Genomic DNA, 13,434 nt, shown 5'->3' with positions numbered 1-13,434 from the left:
TGGCTCACTGAGAGGTTGAGCAAGCTGCCGGTCTGGGTATCTGGGTGGATCCTGACCATATGGTCAGGATCTTTTTAGAGCCTGATCCGGGTCTGTGACATCAGCCCACAGAACAAACTGCACTCGTGTGATCCCCAGGAGAAGTATAGCCAAAAAAGCTTTGATTGGTTGAGCTTGTAGGCAGGTGCAGTCTGCTGTCTCCTCTGTAGGTGGTGCTTAACTGCAGTGGCCATGCAGAGAGAGGGGAAGTCATGGAGAACAGTGTTCCTCTATGGTTTCCTAAGTCCCCAGGGCAGCGATCACATTGGATGTTGGCCATCCATGTGACTCTGGCAGCCATCTTAGGGGGTGGAGAGTCTATTTAGGACCCTGGCCCCTGGGTTTTGTGCTCTTTATGCGAGTGGGTAGAGTAGAGAAAGGTAACCCATCTGTGAGGGACAGTACTAGTGTTAGGGAAAAGTTCCTGATAAGGAGGGAAAGTGTAGGGTCGCATCTCTCTGGATACTTTCCTGAGTGGGCACAAGATGGCCAGGCCACATTCTATCCCCTCTCAACAGACGCTGTAGGTTTTGCTAGAACCTGATTTTTCATGTTATTGGAACTGAGTGTGCCTGGCTGGGTAGCTGTCCCACAGGGCTTGTTGTAAACTGTTGCTGTATTACTTCAATACAAGTTTTCCATTGCACCTGACTGTGTGAATTATTTACGCCACACCACACTGCAGCCCACTTACAGGCTTGTCAGGACATGGAAGAAGGGGGCCACTGCTTTGTGTTAGAAAGTTATTTAACCCTTGGCATAGCCTATACAAGTGCAAAAAACAGTAAAAGAAGTTTAGATTTATTACTGTAGGTGTAGCCTGGCTGTTATACAGTAGTGTTGGGAGAACAGTTCAGGCCGAGCAAAAGTTTGGCCCAAACATCGCCCATTCAGGTGTTCGCCGAACACCCAAATTTTCTGAGCGTTCAGTGGGATTTTCGCCCCGCCGAGCGCACAGTTAATATGTTGTTAAGGTATGTGGGGTCCGGAAAGCTGGCCACCGCATCCTTAGCAGCCAATGAGTCATCAGTTGTCAGCGGGCTTCCCTGCTAACAGCTGAAAGAAAAAAAAATTGCCAGTAACATAAAATTAAAAATAAAAACCGTGTGGGGTCCCCCCAGTCCATGCCAGGCCCTTTGGGCCCCCCCCCCCTCCAAATTCTTACCAGACCTAATCCAAGCATGCAGTCTGGCAGGACAAGAAAGGCAGCTGGGATTAGCGAGCGCCCCCTTCCTGAATCTTACCAGGCCACATGCCCTCAACATAAGGGGGTTGGTTGCTTTGGAGCAGGGGAGCTCTGCCCCCCACCCCAAAGCCATGTTGATGGGGACAAAGGGCCTCTTTCCCACAACCCTGGCCGATGGTTGTGGGGGTCTGTGGGCAGGGAGCTTATTGGAATCTGGAAGCCCCCTTTAACAAGGGGGCCACCAGATTCCGGCCCCCCCATGTGAATGAGTATGGTACATTGTACCTCTACCCATTCACCAAAATAAGTGTAAAAAATAAATAAAATGGTAGACAGATTTTTTTTTCTTTATTAAAAACAAAACAAAAAACTATGTCCCCTGATGCAGATCCATTGTCAATCACGACGCCAGACAAAGAAAAAAAAGCTCCTCATTCATCGAAGGCTGACCGCTGAATGCCTAATAAGACGGGTGACATTTCCTAAATAGGTAAGGGGCAGGGGCACCTTGGCACCAGCCATGACATCCCAAGGGGGCGCGGCCACCAGGTGACATCACCCCTTACCTATTTAAGAACGGTCACCCAGCTGAGTAGGTATTCGGTAGTCAGCCTTCGACAAGTGCAGAGCTTTTTTTTGCACTGCGACGAGCACCGGAGGACATTGTTTTTTTATTTTATTTTTATTTTTTATTAAAGAAATTGTCAAAAACCTGTCTACTGTTTTTATTATATTTTTGCCACTTTTTTGGGTGAATGGGTAGGGGTACCCTCTACTCATTCACATGGGGCGGGAGCCAGGATCTGGGGGCATCCTTGTTAAAGGGGGCTTCCAGATTCCGAAAAGCCCCTTGCCCGCAGACCCCCACAACCACAGCCCAGGGTTGTCAGGAAGATGCTTTAGGGTAGGGGATCAGAAGAACCCCCCCCCCGCCCCAAAGCACCCCCCATGTTGAGGGCATGTAGACCTGGTATGGTTCAGGAAGGGGGGTGCTCGCTTGTCACCCCCTTTCCTAACCTGCTGGGCTGCATGCTTTGATAAGGGTCTATTATGGATTTTAGAGGGGACCCCATGACATTTTTTTTTTAATTTTGGTGTGGGATTCCCTTAAAATCCATAACAGACTGAAAGGACCTGGTATGTACTGGGGGGGGGGGGGGTAAGCCGTTTTTTCCATTTTTTTTTTTTTTATTAGCTTGCAGCCTTGAAGTACAATGAAATGCATTTTTTTATTTAACAATGTCAGTTTTGCTGCAGCAGGTTATTTACATGGTACCAAACAATTAACTTTATCAACTTATAGATATATCATTAGATGTGTCTCATACCATCAGTATATACACTCATCTATATCGACTCTGATTGTGTCAACTTTATCATCATTACACTGACTCCTCTCCCCAAAACCTCCCTCTGTTTCCCTGTCCCCTCCCTTACATGTCCCTACTTCTTGCGTTTTGATGTCCAATCTGATACAAGGCTGGAATAACCCAGGTATTGGTGCTGGTCACCAACACCCCTTTATTCACACGCTCTAACAATATGGTACTTAATGATAATCATCTCTAAATTAATTCCTCCTTAATGTAATATACAATCTGCTCAAATTAGTTTGCAGTTATGGGCTATATATTCTTCATGTGCCAACTTCTTTCGGACTTGTTGAAAAGCCAATTGGTTACTCCATTACTATGTTACAACTGACAATTCGCTTCCATATCTTCTTTTCCTTTATTCCTTTACAAGTATTTTGAACTGTTTAACATGTCAATATGTAATTGTCTTACTTTATATTGTCATTTCAGAAATGTTGCCAAACCTTGTACTCTCTGATTTGCTAATTGAAATAAACTTGTTTGGAAAAAAATAAAAAATAAAAAATGAGCGCAGCCAGGGCCTCTTGATAGGAGACAGGGACGCGGCAACTCAAGGGGTTAGCTAGCTGGAATCATGGGGAGGTCAATTCCTGGGATTGGGCAGCATAGGTGAAGGTGGGGCTACAGTGTGGTTAAGACAGGGCAGGATATTGTATTCCAGCAGAACCTCGTGGAACGTGAAGAGAAGAAGAATCCCCCGCCCTCCCGCCCTGGTGTGTGTTTAATGGTCATTTAAAAAAAAAATAAAAATAGAAGAATGATAGCTGGTTTGGTGGTTGGGGTCTTTGGAGGCATTAAACAGTGTTTGGTAAAGTTCATAGGGTGACCCCATCTAAGGTATTGCGCACTCTAGTGTATCCCGGTTAATGGTGGATTAACAGGGAAGTGGTAACAAGGAGGAATCAGTGGTGAAGTGTGAAGTTAATTTGGTTTTGGCACCTCCCAAGACCAGCAACATTTATGTGGTACTGGATTATGTATGGTTTCTGTTTTAAGAAAATGTCAGATATACATGGGCATTTTTTTGGGTAATATTAGTATGGAGTGTATTCTTCTGTAATACCCTAATCATGTTGTCTACACTGTGAGCTTCTAATATTATTTACAGTAAAATTAGCAGCATGAAAACATTGCAGGCAACACTCAGCTTGCCATGGCACAGCAGGCACTGAATTGATCCCCTTGCATAGTGCTTGTTGTCTTGTATATTCAGCCAATTGACTTCAGGTATCAGGGAGCGCTAGGTGGGCAATAGGTGCCAGGTATCCTAGTCTGGAACCTGATGTCCTACCTTTGCTCAGCAAAAGGTTTCAGTGACCTGAAATGGCTCTTTTGCTTGCTAGTAGACTTTAGATGCTTAAACTGAAATACCTTTTTTGTTGTTGTTAAATTACATACTATGTATTGCAAACAGTTCAAGCATATTTTTTTTTATTATTTGACATTTTCAATACACTTTCATATAAATCTGAGACCTGTCATGTGTATCAGTAACACATTCAGAAACTCTAAGCTGTCCTGGCTATTTTCTACTTCATAAACTAGATTCTTACCTTCTGTCAGTTTTATTTTGTTTCTTCATCCTGAATTTAAAATTCCAATTCCCCTCTGTCACTGGACCCTGCAGCCAAAAGTACTTCAAAGTTATCACTTTTGTCTAACAAATTTCAAACGTTCTCATCTCCGTCTGAGCAATGAGTGGTAGGGAACCAGGACAACACCAAACTTCTGTAAGGTATGTACACAAATACATAAAAGGAGATCGCACACCGGCAGCCTTTGAGCGATTGAATCACCTAGAATAAATGTGTCGCTTATATCACATGCAGGCTTGTACCTTCAACACATTTACATTTGTGTGTTTCTTTCAAGAGGTGACAGGACCTCTTTGTAGGTACACATGGCTGGCAGACCAGGATGGCCTTCCCTTATGCTAGGGGAGCCATTCCAGAGTATAGTTGGCAATTGGAAGCTCGAGGCATGCCCCAGGGGGGCCATATGTTGTTGAGGAGGTGCAAGAAAAAAGGCAGAGCGTGTACAAGAGCAAGGTGCATAATCCACTCAAGGAATCAAGCAGATCTCCTATTAAATCCCAACTGCAACTTTTTATTTAATTTTGGAATGATTTAGAGCAGAGTTACTCAACCAGGGTTCCATTCTTCTAGAAGTTCTAGGGGTTCCTTAAACAATAATCAATTTCAGCCTCCCAAATAAGTTCCCACTGACACCATTGATCTTTTAGCTATCTATAGGGGGTAATCCTTCCTAATGACCAAAAGTGTAAGAAGCATTCTTCCCACTGACCATCACACTAATGTATCATGAGTTGTAGATATAGTAATTTTATCATGTACCTGGAGATGAGCCTGACACTGTGAGGAAGGCCTCCCTTGCGCCTCCGACTCGGGACCCCTGATAGTGCAGACAGGGGACACCTGAGTGTAGAGTAGCACGAGCGCCTGGAGACTTGCTTGGAGCGGACGATGGCTACTGGTGAAGGTTGCCAGAGAAGTCCGATGAGCAGGGTGTTGAGCAGGCAGCAGGTGCTGGAAGCAGGGGTTCCTGGGTAACAGGAGGAGCTTCCTATGCAGGATGGACAGATCTGGGAATGACAGAAGAGGGGTAAGACAAGCCGGGTCAGGAGCCAATCGGTAACGTAGAAGCCAGTAGGAGCAGACAGGAAGAGAGGTCACGGGACAAGCCAAGGTCGGTGCAGGTGGAGATCAGAGAATCGTGAGGACAAGCCGGGTCTGGAACTAGGAACAAGATGCAGGAAAACAGGTAACAGGTATTCAAGGCTGAAGACAAAGCAGCACTAGAGCAGTGCAATGGCTGGGTTTAAATAGTCCCTTTGGCGCCAATGTCTAACGTACGTAGTGCACGTTCATGTACTCGCGAACGTGCGTGCGCGAGTTCGCGCATGCGCATTGGCCATTGTCCGGTTTCTGACAGGAACATGTCTTTGTACAGCAAACGTTCTCTTAAATTGCCCCCTCCCAATGGGCAGCCTCCGGATGCCCAACCAGGCAAACCTTTCTGGGTGATTACGCTTGAAAGCCTGGATTAAGTCTTTTGCATGGATATTGTCCACTGGCTCCCAAGAGTTCTCCTCAGGTCCATAACCCTTCCATTTAATCAAATATTGAATTTGATTTCCCCTTCTTCTGCAATCAACAATGGCTTCAACCTCAAACTCCTCTTCACCGTCGATTATCACAGGTTCAGGGGGACCATTGTCCCATTCAGGAAAGGGGTTCGGTAATGCAGGTTTTAACAGAGACACGTGGAAAACAGGGTGGATTTTGAAAGAATCAGGTAGTACCAGTTCATAAGAGACGTCATTGATTGTTCTTTTAATAGGAAAGGGACCCATAAATTTAGGTCCAAGTTTTCTTGAGGGACAGGTAAGTTTCAAATTGGTTGTGGCCAACCATACCTGATCACCAGGTTCCAATATCAGCTCTCCCTTTCTTTTCCTGTCAAAGAATTTCTTATTATTTTCTTGAGCTTTAGCCATGGTTTCCCGAAGTAACTCAGTGTTGGATGCAAAAAAGTTTACTGTATCCTGGACAGCAGGGACAGGGCATTCAGGTACAGTGGTGATCAGAAATGAAGGGTGGTAACCATAATTGGCAAAAAATTGAGTCTGCTTGGTAGTCGAATGTTCAGAGTTGTTGTATGCGAACTCTGCTAGTGGAAATAGCGTCACCCAATCATCCTGGGAAAAGGACAAGAAACAGTGTAGATACTGTTCCAGTGTCTGATTGGTCCTTTCCGTTTGACCATTGGTCTGTGGGTGGTATGCTGAAGAAAAGGACAGTTCAATATCCAATTTCTCACAAAGGGATTTCCAAAATCTAGAGGTGAACTGAACTCCACGGTCGGATACTATGTTGGCAGGGACTCCATGCAGTCCCACAATCTCTTTGATGAACAACTTAGCTGTATCCATGGCCGAGGGGGCGCCCTTCATGGGCAAAAAATGCGCCATCTTGGATAGACGGTCTACCACCACGAAGATGGTAGTGTAGCCTTCAGATGGCGGGAGTTCAACGATGAAGTCCATCAAAATCATTTTCCATGCTCTATCAGGGACTGGTAAGGGTTTGAGCAAGCCCCAAGACTTAGACCTGGGGGTCTTGTTCCGGATACATGTAACACAAGTTTCAATGTATTTTTTACAGTCCTTCTGTAGATCAGGCCACCAAAAGGTGCGTTGAAGCAACTCAGAGGTCTTATGGACTCCAAAATGACCTGCAAGGGAATGGTCATGGCAGAGACCCAGGACAGGGACCCGCAATCTTTCAGGTACGAATATTTTGTCATTATGCCATAAGAATCTGTCCTTAACTTGTAAGGACACTCCGGGAAGTGGGGAAATATCCTCAGAGGCCTGTCTGACCTGTAGCAGTAAGTTCTCTTGCAATGCTGACAACAGAATTGTATCTGGGACTACAGATCTCTCAGCATCAGAAAACATACGGGATAATGCATCCGGTTTTGTGTTCTTTGATCCCGGCCTGTAAGTGACATGAAAGGAAAATCTAGAGAAAAAGAGAGCCCACCTGGCCTGGCGAGGTTTCAAGCGTTTCGCTGCTCGTAAATATTCTAGATTCTTGTGATCTGTGTACACTAGAATTGGATGGGCTGCCCCTTCTAAGAGGTATCTCCACTCTTCCAGGGCTGCCTTAATTGCCAAGAGCTCTTGATCACCGACGTCATAATTCCTCTCTGCCGGAGATAACTTACGTGAGAAGAAGGCAACGGGGTGTAACAGAGCTTTGGCTCCTTGCCGCTGCGATAATACTGCTCCTACAGCCGACTCAGATGCGTCCACTTCTAGGACGTAAGGCAGGCCAGGATCTGGGTGCCGAAGGACCGGTGCAGAGGTGAAGAAGGCTTTTAGAGTTTCAAATGCGGTCTGAGCCTCAGGAGTCCACAGGAACCGGGTACCTTGTCTGGTTAACTGAGTGATGGGGGAGATGATTGCAGAGAAATTATTGATAAACTTCCGATAAAAGTTTGAGAACCCTACAAACCGTTGCACCCCTTTCTTATCAGAGGGGACCGGCCAGTGTAAAATGGCAGAAACCTTTTGAGGATCCATTTTAATACCTTCTGTGGAGAGGATCAGACCCAGGAATTGGATACTCTGACGATTGAACTCACACTTCTCAGGTTTTCCGTATAAGCCATGCTGTCTGAGACGGGCTAGGACACTTCTTACGTGTTCATGATGGTCTTCTATGGTGGAGGAAAAATGTCATCAAAATAAACAATAACAAATAAGTCCAGAAAATCTCGGAAAATGTCATTAACAAAGTGCTGGAAGGTGGCTGGGGCTTTGCAAAGCCCAAAGGGCATCACTAGGTACTCATAGTGCCCGAAACGGGTGCGAAATGCTGTTTTCCACTCGTCACCTTCCCTGATTCGCACTAGATTATATGCCCCCCGTAAGTCCAACTTAGTAAAAATGGTGGCACAGTGGAGTCTCTGGAATAGTTCTGGCACTAATGGTAACGGGTAACGATTTTTGATCGTAATTTTATTTAGATCACCATAGTCCACACAGGGGCAGAGCGAGTGGTCCTTTTTTTCTACAAAGAAAATCCCAACTCCTGCCGGGGATGTGGAAGGGCGGTAAACCCATTTCTCAGGCTATCATCAAGGTATTCCTTTAGTGCTGCAAGTTCAAGTTCAGTGAGGGGAAAAATCCGTCCAAAGGGTAGTTCGGCTCCGGGAAGAAGCTCAATAGGGCAATCGTATGGTCTGTGAGGGGGAAGAGTCTCTGCTCCTTTCTTGCTGAAGACATCTAAGAAATCGTGATAGGTTGCAGGCACAGAGGAGCACGATTCGGTATCAGAGTCCATGCACAGTAATGAAGACAGGGGGTCTTGTGGTTCGAAGCAGCAGAGTTGTTGACAGTAAGATGACTGGAATTTAATCTCCCCTGTTTTCCAATGAATGCAGGGATTGTGTGCCTGCAGCCATGGCATGCCCAGAATGATGGGAAATAGAGGTGAGGTGATGGCATCTAGGCGTAGTAGCTCCTGGTGGTTACCAGATATGGTAGCATGCAAGGGAAGAGTCTCTTGTGTGACAGGTCCAGATCTGATACGAGATCCATTGGCCAAATGGATAGTCAGTCCCTGTGATCTGGGCCTTAGCGGAACTTTTAGCTGAGTTGCAAATTTCAGGTCAATAAAACAGCTACAGGCTCCTGAATCAATAATGGCGGGTGCCTGGATAGCCCCTTCTGGAAGCTGTAATGAGATAATAACAGTCAGATGAGATGAATTGTGGGGGCACAACCCTTGGTTAGTAGAGGAAAGGGTTAGGCACTTACGGCTCTTAGCTGGACAAGACCTCACATAGTGTCCATCTTCTCCACAGTACAGGCACAAGTTATTAATTTGCCGGCGTTGACGTTCTTCTGGGGTGAGAGAAGGACGGATTATGCCAAGCTGCATTGGTTCAGAAGAGTCAGTAGTGGGAGGAGCGGATGCTGAGGGTGTCGGACCAGAGGGTCTGAAGACTCGAGGCATCATCCATACGGGTCGGGATTAACCGGATGATCTTTCTGCGCAGCGCTCTCTTAGGCGTCTATCGATCTGGATCGCCAGGTGTATCAGGGCTTCCAGAGTATCTGGCACCCCTACATGGGCCAATTCGTCTTTCAGAGAGTCAAATAGTCCCATCCGAAATTGGTGGCGGAGGGCAGCATCATTCCAGTGAGTATCAGCACTCCACCTTCTAAAGTCAGTTACATAGTCCTCTGCTGCTCTGCGGCCTTGCTGAAGGGTGTAGAGGGTTGCCTCAGCAGTAGTGGTTTTCTGGGGGTCCTCATATAACTGGGCCATAGCTCCAAAGAACAAGTTTAACTGGATAAGCAAGGATCCTTTTGTTCAAGCAAACGGTGGGCCCAGGACTGGGGTTCACCTTGTAGAAGGGAAATAAAGAAGCCTACTTTAGTGGCTTCGAGTGAAAAGGTCCGGGGGTGCAGCGAAAAATAAAGTTCACAGGCATTATGGAAGGACCTGAACTTGCTGCGATCACCAGAGAATTTTTCCGGGGTAGGTACACGAGGTTTTGGAGGCAAAACCATTACTGTAGGTGCAGCAGGAGATCCCCCCTGGGCATTTGAAGAGGAGGCTGGCGGGGTAAGTGACTGGACCCGTTCTTCAAGTCGGTTGTAGCCTTCTTGTAAGTCTTTGAATGATCGGGTCAGTGCCGCCAGGTGATGACATAGCTCGTCCATAGGGGAGGTTCCTCGGTCAGGCTCAGACATCTGGCTGCTTTGTACTATCACGTACCTGGAGATGAGCCTGACACTGTGAGGAAGGCCTCCCTTGCGCCTCCGACTCGGGACCCCTGATAGTGCAGACAGGGGACACCTGAGTGTAGAGTAGCACGAGCGCCTGGAGACTTGCTTGGAGCGGACGATGGCTACTGGTGAAGGTTGCCACAGAAGTCCGATGAGCAGGGTGTTGAGCAGGCAGCAGGTGCTGGAAGCAGGGGTTCCTGGGTAACAGGAGGAGCTTCCTATGCAGGATGGACCGATCTGGGAATGACAGAAGCGTGGTAAGACAAGCCGGGTCAGGAGCCAATCGGTAACGTAGAAGCCAGTAGGAGCAGACAGGAAGAGAGGTCACGGGACAAGCCAAGGTCGTTGCAGGTGGAGATCAGAGAATCGTCAGGACAAGCCGGGTCTGGAACTAGGAACAAGATGCAGGTAAACAGGTAACAGGTATCCAAGGCTGAAGACAAAGCAGCACTAGAGCAGTGCAATGGCTGGGTTTAAATAGTCCCTTTGGCGCCAATGTCTAACGTACGTTCGCGTACCCGCAAACGTGCGTGCGCAGTGCACGTTCGTGTACTCGCAAACGTGCGTGTGCGAGTTTGCGCATGCGCATTGGCCATTGTCCAGTTTCTGACAGGAACATGTCTTTGTACAGCAAACGTTCTCTTACACATTTTGAGTAGGGGTTCCCTGAGACTAGAAAATTCTTTTAATGGTTCCTCTGTCTTGATAAGGTTTGAGAAAGGCTTGTTTAGAGACTCTGTTGGGTTTTCTTTTCCATTTGGTCCCTACTGCAATTACGTATTGTGAGAACCTTGAGGCCCCTTAGCGGTTAAAGGCTAAAGTTCACCTTCATTAAAATATAATATATGCTCATATTTTTGCAGGGAAATTTTTTTTTAAATAGGAACAGACCAGTGTTAATTTCGTCGACTAAAACCGACTAAAACGATTTCGTCGACTAAGACAATTCAGATGACTAAAATACGACTAAAACTAAAATGGCATTTTAGTCTTAAGACTAAAATACGACTAAAACTAAAATGGCATTTTAGTCAAAAGACTATAACTAAAACTAAATCGAAATTTGCTGCCAAAAATTAACACTGGTGCATGCTCAAAGCATAAGTAATAACATATTAGATTTTTCACTCCAGGACCAGCAGTAGTATATATAATGAGTTTGTAAATTGTAGAGAAATGCTTAAATAATGCATTACAAATTACAATTGAACTAAGCCCATTCCATTATAGATGACTAAAATTAGTTTTAGTCGACTAAAATGTAGGGCGTTTTAGTCGACTAAAATATACTGGAGTTTTAGTCGACTAAATACGACTAAAACTAAAACACTTGCAGAAGACTAAAATAGGACTAAAACTAAAATGCCATTTTAGTCCTAAGACTAAGACTAAAACTAAATTGAAATTTGCTGCCAAAATTAACACTGGAACAGACTCGAGTATCGCACCCACGATCAACAAATCACAGGTGCAATGCCAGGCTCCTATACAAATTGTCTACAGCTCTGTACAGGCTGTCAATTTTAAGGCTCATGCCCACTGCAACTCAAAAAAAGCTACTTTTACAGGCATATGGGCTTTTAGTTCAGCTTGATGAAGCTTGTGCTTTTTTGTGCTCTTGTTCACATTTTAATTGAGCTTCTTCAAGCTTCTTCAAGCTCATTTGAGCTTCTTTGAGCTTTTTTGATAATAATTAGAGGGTAATCTTGGATCTACCACCGGTACAAATATCACAGCTGTGTCAACCAGTCACTGTTTAACATTATTTATCGAATAATACAGTGCAGTCTGTGACTAAATACCAAACATATAGAAAGGAAGATAAATATAGTTTGATATCTAGATAAATATTCTCTTTTTTCTAAATGTTGAGCTTTTTTTGAGCATAAGCGAGTATAGATAGTATTTTCTTAACCACTTTTAAGCTCTTTTGGGCTTTTTTGAGCTCTTTGGGGCACTAGCTCCTCTCATAACTGTGAGTTTGGTGGGGGGGGGGGGGGTTCTGCATGTAGGAGCATATGCATGAAAACACCTGGAAAAATTATGGTGTACATGGACACATGGAGGGGAGTTTCCAGGCAAAAAAAATAAGCCTATAGGAGCCCCTTCTTTGAGCTGCAGTGTGCATAAGCCCTTAGAGCTATAGGCTGTGTGAATTAACTACAGGTGTGCTGATCAGGGTGCCCACAGTTCATTTAAGCTACAAGTCTGTCTTCTGCAGTAGTGAGTTTGCATGTTCTCCTTGTACTTGCATGGGTTGCCTCTGGTTACTCTGGTTTTCACCCACACTTCAAAGACATGTTTGTAGGTAAATTGGCTCTAGTATGTGTGTAGCTGTAAGCAGTGGCGGCTGGTGCATAGCTCAGACCCCCCCCCCCACCCCAAGCGTCCCCTCGCTCGATCAATCACCGTCAGGCCCCCTGCCAGCCCCTGCACTTAACCCATGCAGGTGGTGGCTTCTCCTCCTGCGTCTCCTCCCTAGTCCTGGCGGTTGCTTCTCCTCCCTGCCAATCAGGAGTTAGGACTCGCGACCAATCGGGTCTTTGGACTCCTGGCCAGTTGGAACTCAGGACTCACTTCCTGATTGGCCGTGAGGAGAAACAGGAAAACATTAGCGAATATTAATTCGCTAATGTCACACAACTGGGTAGGCTTTGGGAGTAGAGCTCTGCGTCCCGAGCCCTCACTTTTTGAAGCCAATTAGAGCCTCTGCCTCTAATCATGTGCTTCTAAAAAAATAAAAAAAACCCATTGGAATCCATGTTCCTGGTGTCCTGCATGTAGATTAGGGGTCGGGCACATGGATTAGGGTTTTATAGATGTGTATTTTCGTGCTATGGACCTAATAGTTGCTTGTAGCTGCTGCCCCACCTTGACTGACCACCAAAGTGGCGTCTATGAAAAAAGGAGTATGCAAGGAAAAGTGTGTATTGGCGCTGCTCTAATAGTTCCTAAGTATATATACAGTATACTTATTTATAATAGAAAACTGTGCTTATATGAAAAATACATAAATACAAATATATGTCACTCCAAAATATATATCACCTTAAAAATACATCATCATAACTGCCGCTCCCGATGACGTCAGAGTGACGAAACACATACATAGGGTCATTGCGCAACTTCCGGTTTTGTGGTTTGTGTCAGTGGAGCGCACAGCATCCCGGACTTCCTGGAATTACACGAGTGACTGTTTTTTTTATGTAGGTGCAATACTTTTAATAATAAACCTTGCCTAAACAGTTTACACTATGGGGGCTTTATCTTTCTCATTATATTGACCACTTGGAGGATGTCACTATACCAGAACACAAGAGGGGGAGCATAAGGAGACCGAGGAGGGTAACACCAACCAATATACACATACACAACGAGACACCCCTGTTGTAAGGGGTAGGAAATCTGGTGAGTGAGCAACCAGGTGGGGGACACGAGTGAAGACACTGGGATTACTGTATGTTTTTGACATACAGTATATCTTTATATAGTTATACCACTCAAGGCAC

This window comes from Pelophylax lessonae, assembly GCF_965119305.1.
Source record: "Pelophylax lessonae genome assembly, chromosome: 5".
NCBI lineage: Eukaryota > Metazoa > Chordata > Amphibia > Anura > Ranidae > Pelophylax > Pelophylax lessonae.
This window is presented reverse-complemented; position numbering follows the sequence as displayed.